The 17,327-nt window shown below is 53.9% G+C and overlaps 1 long non-coding RNA gene across 1 annotated transcript; it reads left to right on the top strand.

Moving 5' to 3' along the window:
- Window positions 1-6,559: 6,559 nt before the first annotated feature.
- LOC102147549 (uncharacterized) lies at window positions 6,560-15,196 on the top strand. Its single transcript, XR_289586.4, has 3 exons — window positions 6,560-6,700; window positions 12,114-12,270; window positions 12,362-15,196. It is a non-coding gene; the product is annotated as an uncharacterized lncRNA (long non-coding RNA).
- Window positions 15,197-17,327: the final 2,131 nt, after the last annotated feature.

Genomic DNA, 17,327 nt, shown 5'->3' with positions numbered 1-17,327 from the left:
TCCTGGCTGGGAGCCTGGGTGCTGTAGCGGGGCTCCTCCGACATGGATGGAGGGCTGCGCCAGGTCGGGCTGGGGTCCTGCAGCTGTGGGCTTTCCCTCGGGTGCTTTTTGTGAGCTGACTCATCAGCGGCCGTGCAGGATGGGGAGTTGGGAAACCCCACCCTTTGGGACCGTAGCTCCCTCTGCCCTTCACAGTGGTGGGGCTCTGCATCGCCACCCGCAGCACCTCCCGTGCAGCCCAGGCCCAGGCTCAGCTCCTGGACCCAGGGGCCTACAGGGCCCTTCCACCTCCTCAGCTTCTGCTGCTGCCCTTCCCGTCACAGCCACCAGCTGCACAAGTTTGCTAGCCGCCCTCTGCTGCTGGCAGAGCCGGCCCCTAGCGCCCTCCCCTCTCCTTGTCTCCCCTCCTCAGAGCCCAGCGGCCTGCTCTGCCCACGCCTCTCGGGGAAGAGTGCCCCAGCCCCAGGCCTGGCTGCCCCCTCCCTTGAGCTCCTGCTTCCTTCCTCCTGGGGTGGGGCCTTGGAGCTGACTGCTACGTCCCAGCTGCCCTCACTGGCTGGGGACCTGGTCAAGTCACCAGCCCTTCCGTTCTGGGTTTTCTCCTGTGAACAAGGGGATAGTAACGCCCGCCCCCGTGGTGCTGTGGTGGGGGTGCAGCCGGTCCTGTGGACTCCGTGGGAGGGAAAGCCGGTGCCCAGGAGGGGGTGGCACTGCTGCTGTCCCTTGTCTTGCCATCCTTAGGACACAGAAAACAGACAGTTGCGTTGTTTTGCTCTCACTTTCTTTTTTGACTGAATTTACCATTTCACATGAAGCTAGGACAACTGTAAGGAAAGGAACCGATGTTGAAACTCTAGAGAGCATAGAATGTACAGATTCCCCCCAGAGTCAGGGAAGTCGCAGGGTTTAGTCTTTGCAGTGACATCGTCCATGGTCACCTGACACAGTGAGGGTGTGGCCGGCCCTGAGTGACCCCTGTGGAGCGAGCATTGGGTGCAGCCCCCAGGCTGGGCAGCCCTGCATGCCCCTCCAGGCTGCCCGCCCCTCCAACCTGCCCTGGGTGCTGCATCATGGGAATCCTGCCCTCGCTCCAAAAGTGGGTGTCTGTAGTCGTCAGGCGGTTCTATGTAAACGTTTTCCTAGTGCCAAGGAGTCTGGTGGTGTCATCTTTCAAGAGTGGAGGGGAGGGTGAACATGTCCACGGGCCCCCGCCAGGCCTCACTCAGAACTGAACTCAGCACTGGTGCTGGGCAGGGGCTGAGGGGGCACATGGTACCTGGAAGGGTGGGCTGTGAACTGAGGTGTGCAGAGGGCAGAGCAGGTGGGGAAGCAGCAGCCTGGAGAGGGTGGGGAGTGGGAGGTCAGAATCAGGTGAGACAAAGGAGCTGCTCCATCCCTCTGCAGGTTGCTGGCGTCACCATTGCAGCCTCGGCAGGCAGGCATCTTCCTCATGGGAGGGCCCAGCTGCAGCACCCCGTGCCCGGCTCCTGCGCTGAGCTGGCCCGGGTACGGCAGCAGCTCCCACTAGGACTCTCGGCATGCCTCAGGGAGGGCGTGCGCACAGGGCTGTGGGTGTAGCCTCAGAGGCTTGCCCCATGCCTGCCTTCTCCCAGCCAAGGAATGAGGCCTGTGGGCCAGGTTCAGTGAGCGTATCCTGGGCCAGGCCCTGTCGAGTGGGAGCCACAGACCTGGAAGCTGCCATGGCACTGCCAGGGAGGTTGTACAGGCTCGTCCATGTACAGATGAGGGCAGGTGGGACCTGCTTGGGGCATGGGGAAATGGACTCTGGGGAAGCTAGACCAGAGCATGAATCCCACACAGTCCAGGTGGCCTGTGCTCAGTGCCCGACCCTGGGGACTCCATGGCGAGCTCCGCCTGTGAGTGTGTTAATGGCACCTACCTTGTATGCCCACCCCAGTCCTCCTGACTCCCATTTGCTCCAGGGAAATGGTGGTGATGAGTTCCTTCCAAGTTATGTGTGCAGGTGTGCACGTGTGTGTGTGAATGCGCATGTGAACTTATGTGTGTGTGTGTGTGTGCATGTGCGTGTGGGTTCACCTTTCTGGCAGAGGACCTGACGTTGGAACTGATTCTGATGGAAACAAGAGACTGAGGGATTGTCTTTTGCTAATGGCTCTTTGAAATCCCGGATAATATACTAACTGAGTTGGAACCACATTAAACAGTGCAGCTTAAGGGCAGAGCAGACTCGGGGATTCTCACGGGTTTCTCCGTCTTGGACTGGTTCCCGCCTGATGGGGCAGCTAAGGGGTGGAAGGTAGCGTTGGCAGCACGGTCCAACCCACCAGACCTCTAGGCACCAGCACCGAGCATGTCCCCCACCTTTGTCAAGACCTGTGCACTCATGCACACGTGTGCACTTGCTCTCACATGTGCACAACACAATGCTTGTGTGCACACATACTTGTATTAGTCACACACGTGTGTATGCACTCACATATGTGTGCACAGTACTCATACATCCACACCCACACGTTTGCACTCACACCGTTCCTCCAGGGCAAGAAGCCTCTGTGGCTTTGGGGGCTGGTTGAGTGATGGGCAGCTGATCCCCACGCCCCCTCTATTTCCTGGCAAGTGCAGTCTCATGCTAAGAGCATCTGAGGTCTGACCATGCAGTGGGGGATGGAAGTTGGCCTTCACTTCCCACTGCTGCAGACCCCTGGGCACTGCCCAGAGCCCAGTGGGTGGGTCCTGGCAGGGGCAGATGGACGCTTGATGGCTTGTGGGCATACAGATGGCTTGTGGGCACAGGTGTGGGCAGGCTAACGGGGACCAGCCAGGGGGTGGGCCTGGGCTGCAGGGAAGAGGGAGGGAGTGTGTCTCAGATCTGCTGAACTCGAGCTGAGGGAGAGGGGCTGCAGGGGAGGGACCAGCCCCAGCCAACCGGAACCCAGTGATTGGGGAGGCTGGGGGTGAGTTCCTTGTCCACTCTCCTCCTGCCCATAGGGACACACTGGGCCTTGTGTTGGCCAAACTTGGCCCAAGGCCGGAGGGCAAGGGCACCCTGGGAATGCAGGGCCTGAAGTAGGGTGGCAGAGGGAGGAGGGGTGGGCTGGGCACTCGGGCTCAGAGGACCCAGCATGTTGGGCCTGCAGCAAGGCGTCAGGGCAGTCTTCTCCAGGGCTGGGTCCTGCGGGCGGTCGCAGGAGTGGACATGTGCGCTTACTTGACCCAAGGTTCCATTGGGGGTTTTAGAAACAAACTCAAAGTATGGAGCCTGTCCTTTTGTGCAGATCTTCCTGCCTCTCTGCCTGTCTTTCTGTCTGTCTCTGTCTCTGTCTCTCTGTGGAGGTAGAGTCAGGTGAACCAGCCCAGTGGCTCCCAGGTGTGGTTCACGTGAGCACCCCAGTTCTGGAGCTGGGTATGGATGGTAGAGGCTGCGCCAGAGCAGGGCTGGAGCAGGTGCCGTGCCAGATGCCTACTCATCCGGGACCTCAGAGCAGCACAGCCTGGCGGCCTGCTGTTGGACCATGTTCCTCTCTCCTCCCACAGTGGCTGCCAGGATGCGAGTGTGGCAAGAAGGCAGCCCCTGAAATCATTGGGGAGTGGGTCATGATACACACATGCCCTCAGCAAGTCTCTTGTGGGCCTGTCTGCAAAGACTGCAGGGCTCGCTGGAGATGCCGTGTCCCATGTGGGCCTGCAGAGCTGTGTTCCTGGACTGCGCAATGGGGGCGCGGGAGGGGTTAGAGACTTTGCCTCTGCTGCCCCGCCATGCCCTCCCGAGAGCCGCTGAGGACCTCAGGCCTCCCCATGCACCGCCAAAGAGTGTCTTTCCTACCCAAACGCTGTTCCCCTTCTCCTGGGCATTTTCAGGGCCCTGCTGAGACATCACTCCCTCCGAGATGCCCGCCCTGCCTGCCCCACTCACCTGCATCCATGGGCATTCTTTTCCCTCTGTTAATCTATTAAAGTGAGTTACATTTCTAGATTGTCTGTATTTAAGGCATTCTTGTATTTCTGGAGTAATCCAGTTTGTGGTATATTCTTCCTGAAATCTCTCTGTTCAATTTGATTGGCTAGTGTTTGTTGAGTGGCTTTCTATCCACGTTTCTGAGTGAGCGAGGACTTGACTTTCCCTGTCTTGTGATTTCTTTGTTTGATTTGGCATTAGAGTTATACGGGCCTCAAGGAGTGATCTGGAGATTCTTCATTCTTTTTTGTTATAGGATAACCTGTTCCTTGAAAGTGTAGTAGAACGCACCTGTTAAACCGCTTGGGCCTGCTGCTCTCTTTGGGGAAAAACTTTTTTTTTTTAACATTTAAACCATCTATAGTATTATATTTAAAGTGGGTTTCTTATACATAGCATATATTTGGGTCTTGTTTTTATTAGTTTTGATCCAATCTGACAATCTCTCTTTCAATTACTGTCACGCATCGTTTAGTGACGGGGACACATTCTGAGAAATGCATCCTTAGGCAGTTTCATTATTGTGGAAACCTCATAGAGTGACTTACACGAACCATATGGCACAGCCCGCTACACACCTAGGCTCCATGATACTAACCGCATGGGACCACCGTTGTCCATGTGGCCCGTCATTGACTATAGTGTAGTTGTGTTTAAGATGATGTTAAGGTGTTTGGGCTTTGGTTGACTGTCCCATTATTTACTGTCTGTTTGTCCCTCTGGTTTCTGTGACTTTGTTCCCACTTTCCTGCCTCCTTTTGTATTATTTGAATATTTTTTAGTATTTCACTTAGTTTATTAGCTTTTCAAACATATTTCTGTGTCTCAATTTCTCAATGATTGCTCTAGGGATTGTAATATACATAGCTCACTTTCCACGGTCTACTTTGAGTTAGTACATTTTACCACTTTAAGTGGGACCTAGAGCCCCTGCCACCACACCAGCCCCTCCTCTACGTGTCATCTGTGTCATGTCTGTGCACCCTGGACCACCCCAGACCACGTTCTAGTGTTTGCTTTCAGTATGTAGTTAATTTAAAGAATTTGAAGGAGAAAAGGAGCATATTGCACTTACTCAGTTATGTATTCCTTCTGTTTCCATCCACGTCTGAAAGCCACTGTCCCCTCTGGTGCTATTCTCCTTAGCCTGAAGGACTTCCTCTGTTTCTTTGAGAGCAAGCCTGTCGGCACCAAATTCTCTGTTATTTCATCTGAGATTGTCTTTATTTTACCTGTACTCCTGAAGAACTTTTCACTGTGTGTAGAATTCTGGTTAACATCTTTTTTCAGATGTTAGAGCTGTTGCTCCTCTGCCTGTCGGCCTCCCTGGTTCTGAGGAGAATCCATCCCAGCCCCCCACCATCCTCGTCCCCCAGCTGCTGTCAGGTTGTCGTCTCCGTCTTGGGGTTTTAGGGGTTTGATGACGATGTTTCTGCCCATGGCTTCCTTTGAGTTTATCCTATTTAGGTTGCACTAGTTTGTGAGTGTATAAATTTATGTCTGCCAAATTTGCGAAGTTTTCAGTCATCATTTCTTGAAATCGTTTTTCTGCACCAATCATTTCCTGTCCTCTGGGACCCCATGACAATAATGTCAGGCCTGTTGATGTTGTCCCCTAGGTCTCATTTTGAAACCTTTGTTTCTTCAGAATGGATGGTTTCCATCAATCCATCTTCAAGTTCACTGACGTCTCCATTCAGCTACTAAGCCCTTAGAATAAAATTTTTATTTTATCTGTTGTATTTTTTCAGTTCTAAAATTAGGTCTTTTTAATGCTTTCTATTTTTCCGCTGAGAACTTCTGTCTTTTCACTCAGCTTACTTGTGTTCACCTGGACCTCGTGGAGGGGGTTGTAATAAACATGTACAAGTTTTTGATAATTCCAGCATTGCCCTCATCCTGGGGTTAACATCTGTGGATTATCTTTTCCCTTGGGAATTGTAGATTTTTTTTTTCCTTCTTCTCGCCAAAGCCCCCGGTACATAGTTGTATAGTCTTAGTTGTGGGTCCTTTTAGTTGTGGCATGTGGGACGCCGCCTCAGCATGGCTCAACGAGCGGTGCCATGTCCGCGCCCAGGATCCGCACTGGTGAAACCCTGGGCTGCCGAAGCGGAGCGCGAGAACTTAACCACTTGGCCACAGGACTGGCCCCGGGAATTGTAGATTTTTAAATGTATGTTGAGTAACTTTTTGTTTTGTGTGGATATTTTGAATAGTATGTTTTCAGAGTCTGGTTCTGCTAAATTTCTCTGTAAATTTCTGTTTCAAAACAGGGCCGTGATGTTGTCAGTTCAGACTGAAGTTCTGTCTTGCTCTCTGTGGGTGGTGGTTCCAGGCCAGCTCGGCATTCAGAGCCTTTGCAGGATAGTCTGGATTTGCATGGAGCACACACCTTCAGGGTCAGGACAGGGCTGGAGGCCTGGGTCACAGTTTAGTTCTCAGTGTTCTGTGCTTCTTTGGGTCCATTCTGTGTGTGCGGCTTGGGGGAGCCCAGGACTTGTGTTGGCTGTACACGGGGTTAGGGGAATTCCCCTTCTCCGGCACTCCTCTTTGCGGTTTCCCCCACCCACTCCAGCCCCAGGGGCCCCCATGTCCCTGGGCCAGAGCCTGGAGTCCTTTCAGCACCAGCCCCCCTGTGCTGTGCAGCTCATCACAGCTGGGCGCCCTGGGAGCGGAGCCAGGCACAGGAAGAGGACAGACAGCAGGCTTCCCCTGCCAGCTTTGGGCAGCAGCGGCCTTTCCTACCCGTTCCTTTGGCCAGAGGTAGGCTCCTCTCTTGGGGTTCGGGCGCCTGCCCTGCTGTGGCTGCAGAGGGGCAGCCAGTGACAGGTGGGGATGCCCGCATTCCTTGGCACCAGCCTCGCCTCTGCCGGCCTCAGCTTGGCCCCGGGGCTTTCTCCGGGGATTTTGCCCTCCACTCTCACTGCAGCGTCCCAGGTCAGCTAACCTCCGGTCCCAGCTGGGGACAAAGGCGGGTCTTGGCCCAGGCCTGGCTCCACCCTCTGTCCCCCACGCTTCATTTCCTAGCACTGCGCTGCTCCCGTGGTTGGGTGTGGGGTTTGGGCCGTGAGCCCTGGGAGAGGCCAGCACCATGGCCCGCGACATGTCCAGGGCCTCGTCGTCTCCTCCCCCGGCTTCTCAGCTGGGCCCCTCGGTCTCCTGTCTCAGTGACAGCTGCCCCGCTCACAGTTCGAGTCCTCGGGTCACTAAAGTCTCAGGAGTCCTTAGGGCCCCGCCCCACTGCCACCTCCTGGCCATGGCTCCCACGGCTCCGTCCCACCACTGTGCATTTTGCATCAATGTGCGGTACAAACCCCCGACTGCGGGGTCGTTCAGGCTGTAAGCAGACAGTTGTCTTTGAAGGAAATTATGAGAAGAGGACACCGCAGTGCCTCTGCATCCACTTTGCCATTTACTCCCTATTTTTGAGTCTTCTTTCCTTAGTGGTCTGCGTTCTGTCTCGTCTCCATGTCAGCATTTCTCAGGGGGCAGGTCCGCGCTCAGCACTGTTTATCTGACTTTATTTCCTCTTCCACCTGGACCATATCTTTTCTGGGCAGAGGATTCTGAGTGGACTGCTTTTTCCTTTTGCTCTTTAAAGATGTCCAGCATTTTCTTCTTGCCTCCATCGCTTCTGAGGCAAAGGCAGTGGTCACGTGTGTCAGTGGTCACGTGTGTCGGTGGTCCCTGTGTGTCAGGTGCTGTTTTCCTCTGTCTCCTTTTGAGATTCTCTTTTTGTTTGGTTTTCAGCAGTTTGACAGGTGTGTGCCTCTGTGGTTTTCTTTGTACTTATCCTGCTTGGGTTTGCCGAGCTTTTTAGATATGAGATCTTTAAGTTTTCTGTCAAATTTGGGAAATTTTATTCATTAGCTCTTCAATATTTTTCTGTTCTGTTCTCATTCTTTTCTCTTTCCAGGACATAATTACATGTGGGTTAGAACCTTCAAGATTGTCCTACATGTCCCTAAGTTTCTATTTCTCTTCAGTCTTTTTTTTTCTCTTTTCCTCAGATTGATTCCTTTCTATTAATCTGTTTTCTGGTTAAATCCATCCAGTGAATTATTCATTCTGGATATTCCGGAACTGAGAAGTCTAATTTACATTTTTTTTATTTTTTTCCTTTTTCTCCCCAAAGCCCTGGGGTACATAGTTGTATATTCTTTGTTGTGAGTCCTTCTAGTTGTGGCATGTGGGATGCTGCCTCAGCGTGGTCTGATGAGCAGTGCCATGTCCGCACCCAGGATTCGAACCAACGAAACACTGGGCCGCCTGCAGCAGAGTGCATGAACTTAACCACTCGGCCACAGGGCCAGCCCCGTAATTTACATTTTTATAGTTTCTATTTATCTGCTGAGATTCCTTATCTTTATCCTTCTATTTTCCTGTAACTCTTTGAGCCTGTTTATACCATCTGCTTTATGGTCTTCGCTAAATCCAGCGTCTGTACCATGTCAGGGTTGTTCCTGTCGGCTTCTTTATTCCCATGGGTCATATTTTCCTCTTTCTTCTCAGGTCTGGTACTTTTTATTGTCTCCTAAACTTTGCTGCTGAGATGCTGGAGACCCTGGGCTCTTGCCCTCCTCTGAGGAGTGCTGAGTTTCGATCCACTTGGCCCATGGGTTTGTGTGAGTTTGGTTTCATGCTTTGTTAGATTGGATCTAGGGGTGTCCTGGGTGTTTCCCCAGCTCCTATAACTTGGCAGACTCAGCATCCAAACTGCCCCCAGCGGGGGCTCCTGTCAGGGTTTTACTTTGGGCTCTGCTGGCTGAGGGGTGAGGGGTGTCCTCTAATGTGGACCTTACTGAATGATCTCACCCTCACTACAGGGCATGGCCTTTCTGGTCTCAGCCTGCCCGGGGGATAAGCGAGGGGCTGAGGAGGTCTCCCCATGCTGCTGGGCCAGCAGCACTTGATGCCTCAGTCTCTTCCCATCCACCCCGGAGCTGTTTCTCCTTGGGAGTTCCCGTGTGTTCATACTGGCAGGTGCAGACAGCCCCCAGCCAAGGATTCGGGGGCCGTGGGTTCTGGGCCCCATCTCTGTGCAGCTGCCTCCCTGGTGCCCTCCCTGCACATTCGACTCTGATCTCTACCTGTCACGCTCTGCCTGGGGTCCAGCTCTGTGCCGCCATGGGAGATGGTCCCCAGGAAGGGATCCATGGCACCCTCTGCTGGGGGTCACAGTCCTGTGCCAGTCCTCATCCACCACCCAGAGGCAGGTGCCTGTTAGCTTGTGCTCTGTGATAGCAGTGTAGGGTACAAGTGCTGGCCCAGGCCGAGTTGCCATCACAGCCATGGTGGGACCCAGGCGATGGCCATCTTTGCTTTGTATCCATCCCCTTGCTACAGCCAACATGTGTTACTTTTTAAAACAAAGATTAAAACATTGGTAAAGCTGTTACCACCCTCATCCGCACCCCATGCAGGCGCATCTGTAACTGTGTCTCAGGCTGTTGAGCTGACTCGCTCACATGTCCTCTAGGGGAGGGGATGAGGGCATTCCGTCATTCCTCTAGTCCGCCGTAGGGATGAATCGTGTCTAGGGAGGGGATGCGGAAATAAGCACGGTTTTATTTGATGCCAGTTCTTCACGCTTATAGAGATAACTGTTAAAGTGTAGTCTCCGTTACTTTTTGGTTTTAGACCATCCTCTGTTTGAACACACACTCTGACACCTTGGTGTCAGGCCTGTCCAAAGCAGCAAGAAAAGCCAGAACCCTGACCCGGCAAGGCCACCATGCCAGTGTGCCTGGCCCACCGGGCAACGGGGGCTATGGTCAGTGACTCTGTGCTAGGAGGGCGTCCACCATCTGTGGGGCAAGCCCACCCAGGAGGTGCGGTCCCTGGGGAGCAGGGCAGGGTCTCCGGCCACACTGCTGGCATGGTATGCACGGGGGAGAATGGAGTTTACAGGGGCAGCCACAGGGCAGCAGGGGCCCACTCGGCTTCGGGAGCATTCTGAGTTGATGCATGGGGAGAGCATGGAGGAAGTGCAGCATAGCCAGCGCTCTCTGACTGTGGCTTTGCTGTGTGCCACTTAGAGCTCTCCTGCAATAGGAAGGGACCTCACTTCCGTGGTCAGCTGGGGAGCCAGGCAGTTCCATCAACCACTGTGAGCCAGAGTGATGGCTGAGCCAATGGGTGGCCCAGAGCGGGGCTCCAGCCAGGGCGGGGATCAGGGAAGGCTGAGGTCTCAGCAGAGGGAGCCAGGAGAGGGTGCTGGGATGGGGCAGAGGGTGCAACAGTGTGTTCTAGAATGAGGGCAGGGCTCAGGGAAAGGCAGAGGGTTTGAGCCCTACCTGGTGGAGCTGGGGGCTTGGGGTTGGGAGACTGTGCTAACAGCACAGTGCAGGTGGGCCCTGCATCCCAGGATTTCCAGATTGACCTTCTGGAAAGGTCAGGTGTAGTGCTGAGTAGAAAGGGTGGGCAGAATGAGGAGCCCGGGAGGAACTGTGTTGGGATCCCAGGCACATGTGAGAAGGGGCCTCCAGGTCTCAACGTCCAGGCTTATCAGGCTTATCAGGTGAGGGGCCACAAAGACACTCGGCCCCGGAGGTGAAGGGGCCGCAGGGCTGGGTGAGCAGACAGGCACCCTGTGAACACACGCGTATCCAAGAGGAAATCCCACGCCTGGGCCACTGGCCTGCAGGCTGGATCAATGGCACGTGAGGCTCCCTCCAGCTGGCCATCCTAGTTCCCTCACGGAGCAGGGCAGAGGCCCGGGCCTGCCCCACCTCCCCCTGCACCCGCCGCACTGCGCCCGTGCTGGCATCTGGTCCATCAGATAGCGCCCGCTTACCTGGCAGCGCTCCCGTTTGTGGACTGGCTTCAAGTATTTTCATGTACCCTCGAGAGAATGATTAAAAAGTAATTAACCTAAATTTAGCCTGATTGTCATAAATAAATTAGCCACATGAATCATCTGTGATTTGCCGGCCTGCACATGCTTGGCTTCCAGGTGCACATCCCCTCAGGGAGACAGCTGCCCCCCGCGGGGGGAGAGGCCCTGCAGCCTCATCAGGGGGACACAGACCTCTTCCCACACCGGCTGCCGTCTTGTCAAACTGCAGGTGGCAGAGGAGGTCACCAGGTGTGTCGTCACACCCCAGGCTGCCTCGGTGGCTGAGACCATGGCTCCTGCCCGGCTCCTGCCCGGCTCCTGCATGCTGGCACAGAGCGGAGCCCGGTGGGTTGGCCTTGGGCACTGGCCAGTCCCTCTGCCCAGCTGACGGCTGAAAGGAGCCAGTGCTCCAGGAAGGGGCATCCTCTGTGTGGGACCCTGCGGGGTCTCAGGATCTGGCCTTGACAGCGGCTCATGCTGCTGTCAGACATCTCTGACTTGCACGTGGCTCTGTGGGAACCCACAATGGGACATGCTTCACTTAGCCAGCATGGGCCTGGCTTACGACGCAGACACCCCAAACCTCAGGTCTCGGGGAGGCCTGCCGCTCACTCTTCCCACCAGGCCAGGTGGTCTGCGGGGGGCTGTGCTGCACAGAGCTGGGAGCCCCCACCCCCGCCACAGGCCCTTCGGGAAGAGAGCAGAGGGCTCAGAGCAAGAGAGATGGCAAAACCCAAGCTGAGAAACTGGGAAATGAAACAGGTTCTGTCCCCCATCTTGACAAAAGATGTATAAAGCTGTGATGTTTCTATGACTGACTGCAAAATATCAAAACACATTGTGTTTAATTGTTAGTGCACAGAGCTGGGCGTTCTCTTCATGGGCTGGTAATGTTGGACATGTAATAAAATATAGATATACATTACTCACACAGTTATATATTTATCCCATAAAATTTATATTCCTTATCCTCATTTCCACAAAATCACTAATTATGTTATTCAAGATTTTTATTAAATTAGTATCTGTTAACAGTGTTGGTCTGAAATATTTTTAAAACCTGCAATTGTATTCAAAGTGTACAAAGTTTGAATGTATTTCCATGAACTATGTAAATTAAATATAAAAATAAAAAAATATTTTTCAGTGTTTTCAAAAAGTTATTTTTTTCTGAGGTATTCAAAGGTATAAAAATTAAAAATGCAAATTATAATTGATTTGCAAAATACAAATTATCATTAATGGATATAAAATGTGAATCAAAATTATTAAGCTTAAGCTTTTGAAAATTTCATTCTTTTGACAATGCAATGAAATCTTATTGCATATGCTTTAAAGGAGTGATTCGTGACGTGGACGTTCAGTGTGAAGATGTCCCGGTGTCGGCATGCCAGTCTAGACCTGCGCCATGGGATGTTTCATAATGTGAGAGGTTCTCAGACGACAGGAGCCACTGCTTCAAATCCCGCCCTCACGCCAAGGACCTAACACCATGGTGAGAACTCGAAAGCAGGACGTAGTTGGCCCTGCACCGCCTTGTCACCAGGAGTTGACAAGTGAATTCCCTTGTGTCTTCTCTTGCCCAGCACTTCCTCCTGTCCAGTCAGGGTCCGTGTCCAGCTCTGCAGCCGCACAAGCCCCAGGCCTGAGGCCCTGGCGCCTGGACCGTGTTGGAGCCGAGAGCAGGTGTTCAGGACAGCTGGGTGGGGGCTGGGAGCAGATCCCAGCGATGGACTGCCTTCCCCATTCTTCAGTAAGGGCGTTGTGTTGTCTGTGACTGCAGGTGTCTGAAAAGTGGGCCCAGGGTGTGCATGGAGTTCTCTCCTGCTCTTCCGGGAAGCGGGTCACCTCCTTCACAGCCCACTGGTCAGAAGTGGTCACACACAGGCCCCAGACGAGGAAGGGTGGCTTCCCAGGCCTGGAATGATTGGGAAATGGTGGTGTCAGATCGGGGTTCGCCTCTGAAACCCTCCCTCGCTGGTGCATCCCCCTGCTCTTGAGAACCGCGGGCTCACCTGAGAACAGTGGTGTCTTCTGGACAGGAACATACCAGGATTTTGCTCAGCTGTATTTAATTTTTTATCTTCATTATTTCCTTTTAGATTTTGCCAGTGCACATAATCAGTATGACTGTTCAGACCCCCTCTGTGTCCTCTTCCCCTGCCAGGAGGTTGGGTGTGTGTCGGGTGGGCTGGCCCCTCGAAGGGCATCTCTGCTCCAGCAGGGTGGAGGGGCGGGGGCCCCTGTGACTGGGACCAGAGCATCCTGCTTCCCCAGTGCCCTCCCTGGGAGCAGGGCGGGACCTGGCTGTGCTCGAGGGGTCCTGCTGGCACCTCTGGAGCAGGCTCCTTCTGAGTCTGGGGGCTGTCAGGAAATAAAAAATGACTTCCTCCCCTGTTTTCAAACACAGCAGGCACGGTTGTTCACAGAATGTCTGGCAATTCCCGCGTCTCGGTCTGCTGGGCTGCCTCTGCTCTGTTGTTGCTGTGGCTCCTGTTTGCGGGGCTGCCCCCTGTGCTCGCCTCTGGAGGAGCTTCCCTTCGGGGGGGCCTCTGCCTGTGCTTCTGCCAGGGAAGGGACTCCACCATCACAGTCCTCTGCAGACTGCCTGCACTGCCCAAGTTTTGGGTTGGTTTGGGCTGGTTTGGCTCTGATCACCCAGATGGCGGCATGATGCTGCTCACCTGCTGTGCTCCCTGCTCCCCCAGGATCGGTCCCCAGCCCTGCTCAGGGCGGGGACTCCCAGACTCCCCGTGGTCCGGGACTGTGGACCACTGGCTGTGGACACCCAGAGGGTGAGCCCTTTGGAGGTCCCAGCTTCAGGGGGGTAAGAGCTATGAGACACCCCATCTTGGGAGCCCTGGGACCTGCCTTCTGTCCCGTGAGCTCGGCCAGGCAGGGAGAACTGGAGCCCAAGTTCACACGTCCTGGTTCAGACATCCTTGGGAGCAGGCAGGGTTTTGCCTGTCTGGGTCCTCGCATCCCCGTCCGTCAGGCCTGTGGGCTCCCACTACTGTCGGCCTTGGCTGTGTTGAGGAAGGTGCTTTTCCCATTTCGCCCAAGACTGTCCTCATTTCAGTGTGCAGGGAGTTCAGGCTCTGTCCCAGTTCCCAGGCAGCCTGGATCCTGGTCCCCCAAGGTCTCCCGCTGACACTGCAGTCTGCCTGGTGGCAGCGCCGCCTCTAGCTGCCTCTCGCCGCGGGCTTCACTGCGGATCTGCCATGGGCCCTCTTGCACTCAGCCTTGCCCCCAGTCTTCTGGTGGGTTTCTCGTGAACATCTCTGCACACGCTCTCCCGCCCCACACCTGAGCAGCAGAGCAAATGCCCCGACCCTGTGGCTGAATCTCTAGCTGCCTCACGTGGTCAGCAGCCCCAGCAGCCCCGCCAGAGCCCGGGATCCGAGTCTTCTCCGTCAGGCCCCTCCCGGACGTGGCCCTGGGACGCTCTGAGCACCCACTCACGCCCTCATTTGCTCTCTTGTCTGTCACCTGGACCATGGCCGTGGCCTCTGATTAAAAAAAAAAAAAAAATCGAAAAAAGCTTTTTAATTCTTAATGCAAAATCAATTTGTGATCATTTTGGAAAATCTATTTGAAAAATTAGGAAGGTAAAGATTAGCAGAAAGCAGGAGCTGAAATATATGCACAGGCCTGGATCTGCACTAATGACAGGTACGTCCTGGCCTTTCCCCCAGTCTGTGCGCATGCCTGTTCTGTTTCGATAAATGGCACAACCCTCCCTCAGGACTCCCCTCATGGGAGCCCCTCCGAATCAAGTGGGGGCCTTTTCCTACTGTGCGGGCTGCCTGCTGGGGCCCCGATGCTGAGGTGGGGGTCTTGATGGAGCACGTTCCTGACGGCAGAGGGTGCCTCGCTCTGAGAGTCACCAGTGCACTTAGGGCCCCGTAGCAGTGCATTTCCCCAGAGCCTAGACTGAGGGCATTTCACAGCATCTGTGCACCTCCCCTCCAGCTGCCTTCAGGTATCTGGGTGGCCTCCTACCACAAACCCACCACCATCTGCTCTGTCAGCCCTCCATGTGGAATTCAGTCTTTGCTACCACAAAACCCATGGCAAGTGATATCTCTGTGCATATTCTTGATGGTTTCCTGAAGACGACGGGACAGCTGTGGGAGGGACGCAGGGAGGCCCAGGAGCATCACAGGCCAAGTCTAGGCAGATCTCCTGGGAAACGTTTGTCTGCAGAGTTTGTGCTTGGGTCTCGTGGCCCTGCAAGGGCAGATCACGGGTCCTTGGCCTTGCCTGTCATCTGAGACCTCCCTGTACCTCCAGGGTGCTTTGGTGCACTAGCCATTGGTCTTCCAGAACCTTCCCACATTCCTGAACTTCAGTAGGAATGCCCTCCCTCTTCTCCATCTCCCATCCTGCCCATTCTGAAATAAATTTTAAAAATTAAAAAAGGAATTTGAATTTTGATTGGGGAATCTCAAGGAAATTACAAAGAAGGTCAAGATGATATTTTTAAATCCTTGCAAAATACTGAGAAAGATCCTCCCCACGTTCCTTAACACCCTCCTCAGGAGCCAGCCTATTCTTCCAGACCCACCACACCCAGGGCCTTTGCACTGGCTGTTCTCTCTGCTTAGCCTGTTCCTCTTTGCCTATCTAGTGGGTCATTACCTCGCTTCCTTCAGGCCTTTCCTCAAATGTCCCCAACCACACTCCTGGCTCAGACCCTCCCCTGGCACCCCCACACCCATTTGTCTTGTTTGCCGTCTGTCTCTGTCTACTGCACGAAGAGAGGGCGTCTGTCTTAGTTGGCTCAGGCTGCCTTACAGAATACCGCAGACAGGGGCGCTTAAACGACAGACACTTATTTCTCGCAGTTCTGGAGGCTCTGAGTCTGAGATCAGCGTGCCCACACGCTGGGGTTTCCTCGCCCCCGAAAGGCCGGCAGGACTGGGTCCTCTGGAGGCTCCTGGGGGGAATCTGCTTCCTGCCTTTTCTAGCTTCTGGGGGCACCTGCATTCCTTGGTTCATGGTCCTGCATCTCTCTGACCTCTGCTCCCTTGTCACGTCTCCTTCTCCGACTCTGACCCTCCTCCCTCTTTCCCTGGTAAGGGCCTGGTGATGACTCTGGACCCACCTGCGTGACCCAGGACCGTCTGCCCAGCTCACGGTCCTTAACTGGATCACATCTGTGAAGTGTGAGGCAGTGTATTGTGAGTTTGGGGGTTAGGATGTGGGCATCGTCAGGGGGTCTTTATGCTGCCTAACTTAGTAGCCAAAATTAAGGACTTCATGTAGGTCATTACGTTTGTAAGCAAATTTAAATCACAGCTGAAAACAGAATTAGTAAAATAGAAAATAGATCAGAACAAAATGTATATCCAGAAAGATGCAAAGGAAGATAAAAGGATGGAAAATAGGGAGGACTGGGTGTGAGACACAGGGCACCGTGAGACCCAGGTTGGACGTCAGACCTCCGGAACTGTGACAGCATCAACCGTGTTGTTTTAAGCTTGTGGCAATTTGTTGATGCTGCCACAGGAAACTGATAGAGCTACTGTGTTTTTTGTGACGCTTTTTTTGTTGAGGAAGATTGTCCCTGAAGATCTGTGCCAGTCTACCTCTATTTTGTATATGAGACGCTGCCACAGCACTTTGGCTTGATTATCAATGTGTAGGTCCGCACCGGGAATCTGAACCTGTGAACCCCGGGCCGCTGAAGTGGAGCATCCGAACTTAACCACTACGCCGCTACTGTATGTTTTATTGTATAATTTCTATGTGGGGTTTCAAACCTGAAAATTTCATTTTTCATCGTTTCCAGTTTCCTGCTAAAATTTTCAAGCTTGTCCACATTTTTCCATCTATATCTGACTATTCCAGTGTTAGGAGTCTTTATGGGTCTGCTTTGCTTTCCATTGTCTTGTTCAGTTTCTGCTCACGTGGCTCTGTGTCCTTGCACGCCTGTTATCTTTGTATGCTGGGCATTGTTTGAAAATTTATTTGTAAACATAATTTGAGGCCCAGGATGATGGTATCTTCTTCTAGACACGACTATAAATCATACTTACTAGGCTCCTGCAGGCAGTAGAATTTGGGGATCGTAATTTCTGGCCTGTGGTGTCCTGGGCCGAGGGAAGACTGGAAGGCTACCTTGCTCTTGAGTCGACCCTTCTGGGTCTGGGGCACTTTCCAGGGTGCCCCCCCTTGTAGGATAGACCCTGCCTCCTGTCCTCCCAGCCTTGGGGGACTCCCAGCTCCCTCCCCCAGGCCGGCAGATGCCCCCAGAGCAGAGTGGCTCTCGGGGCTTTCCGTCCTCTCTTGGGTCTCGGCCTTGTCATGCCCTCTGGCTTGTTACCTCTTTGGGGACATTCCTGACTTTTTCTTCCTAGCTCTGTGAGTGGTCCTCAGCATGAAGAGGGCTCAGACAGCCTGGCCTGCACAGCACAGAGGCAGAGGCAGAGGCAGAGGCGCAGCTCTTTCATTCCATCTGCCCCGCAGGGCTCCACGCCAGAGTGAGCTGCTTCCGGTCAGAGCCTGTGGCTGCTTACCTCCTGCGTCCAGGTCCCCCAGAAGCCGCCC

The sequence above is a fragment of the Equus caballus genome, chromosome 26, assembly GCF_041296265.1.
Source record: "Equus caballus isolate H_3958 breed thoroughbred chromosome 26, TB-T2T, whole genome shotgun sequence".
Classification (NCBI taxonomy): domain Eukaryota; kingdom Metazoa; phylum Chordata; class Mammalia; order Perissodactyla; family Equidae; genus Equus; species Equus caballus.
The sequence above is the reverse complement of the archived record's forward strand: the minus strand, read 5'-3'. Positions and strand labels throughout refer to the sequence as shown.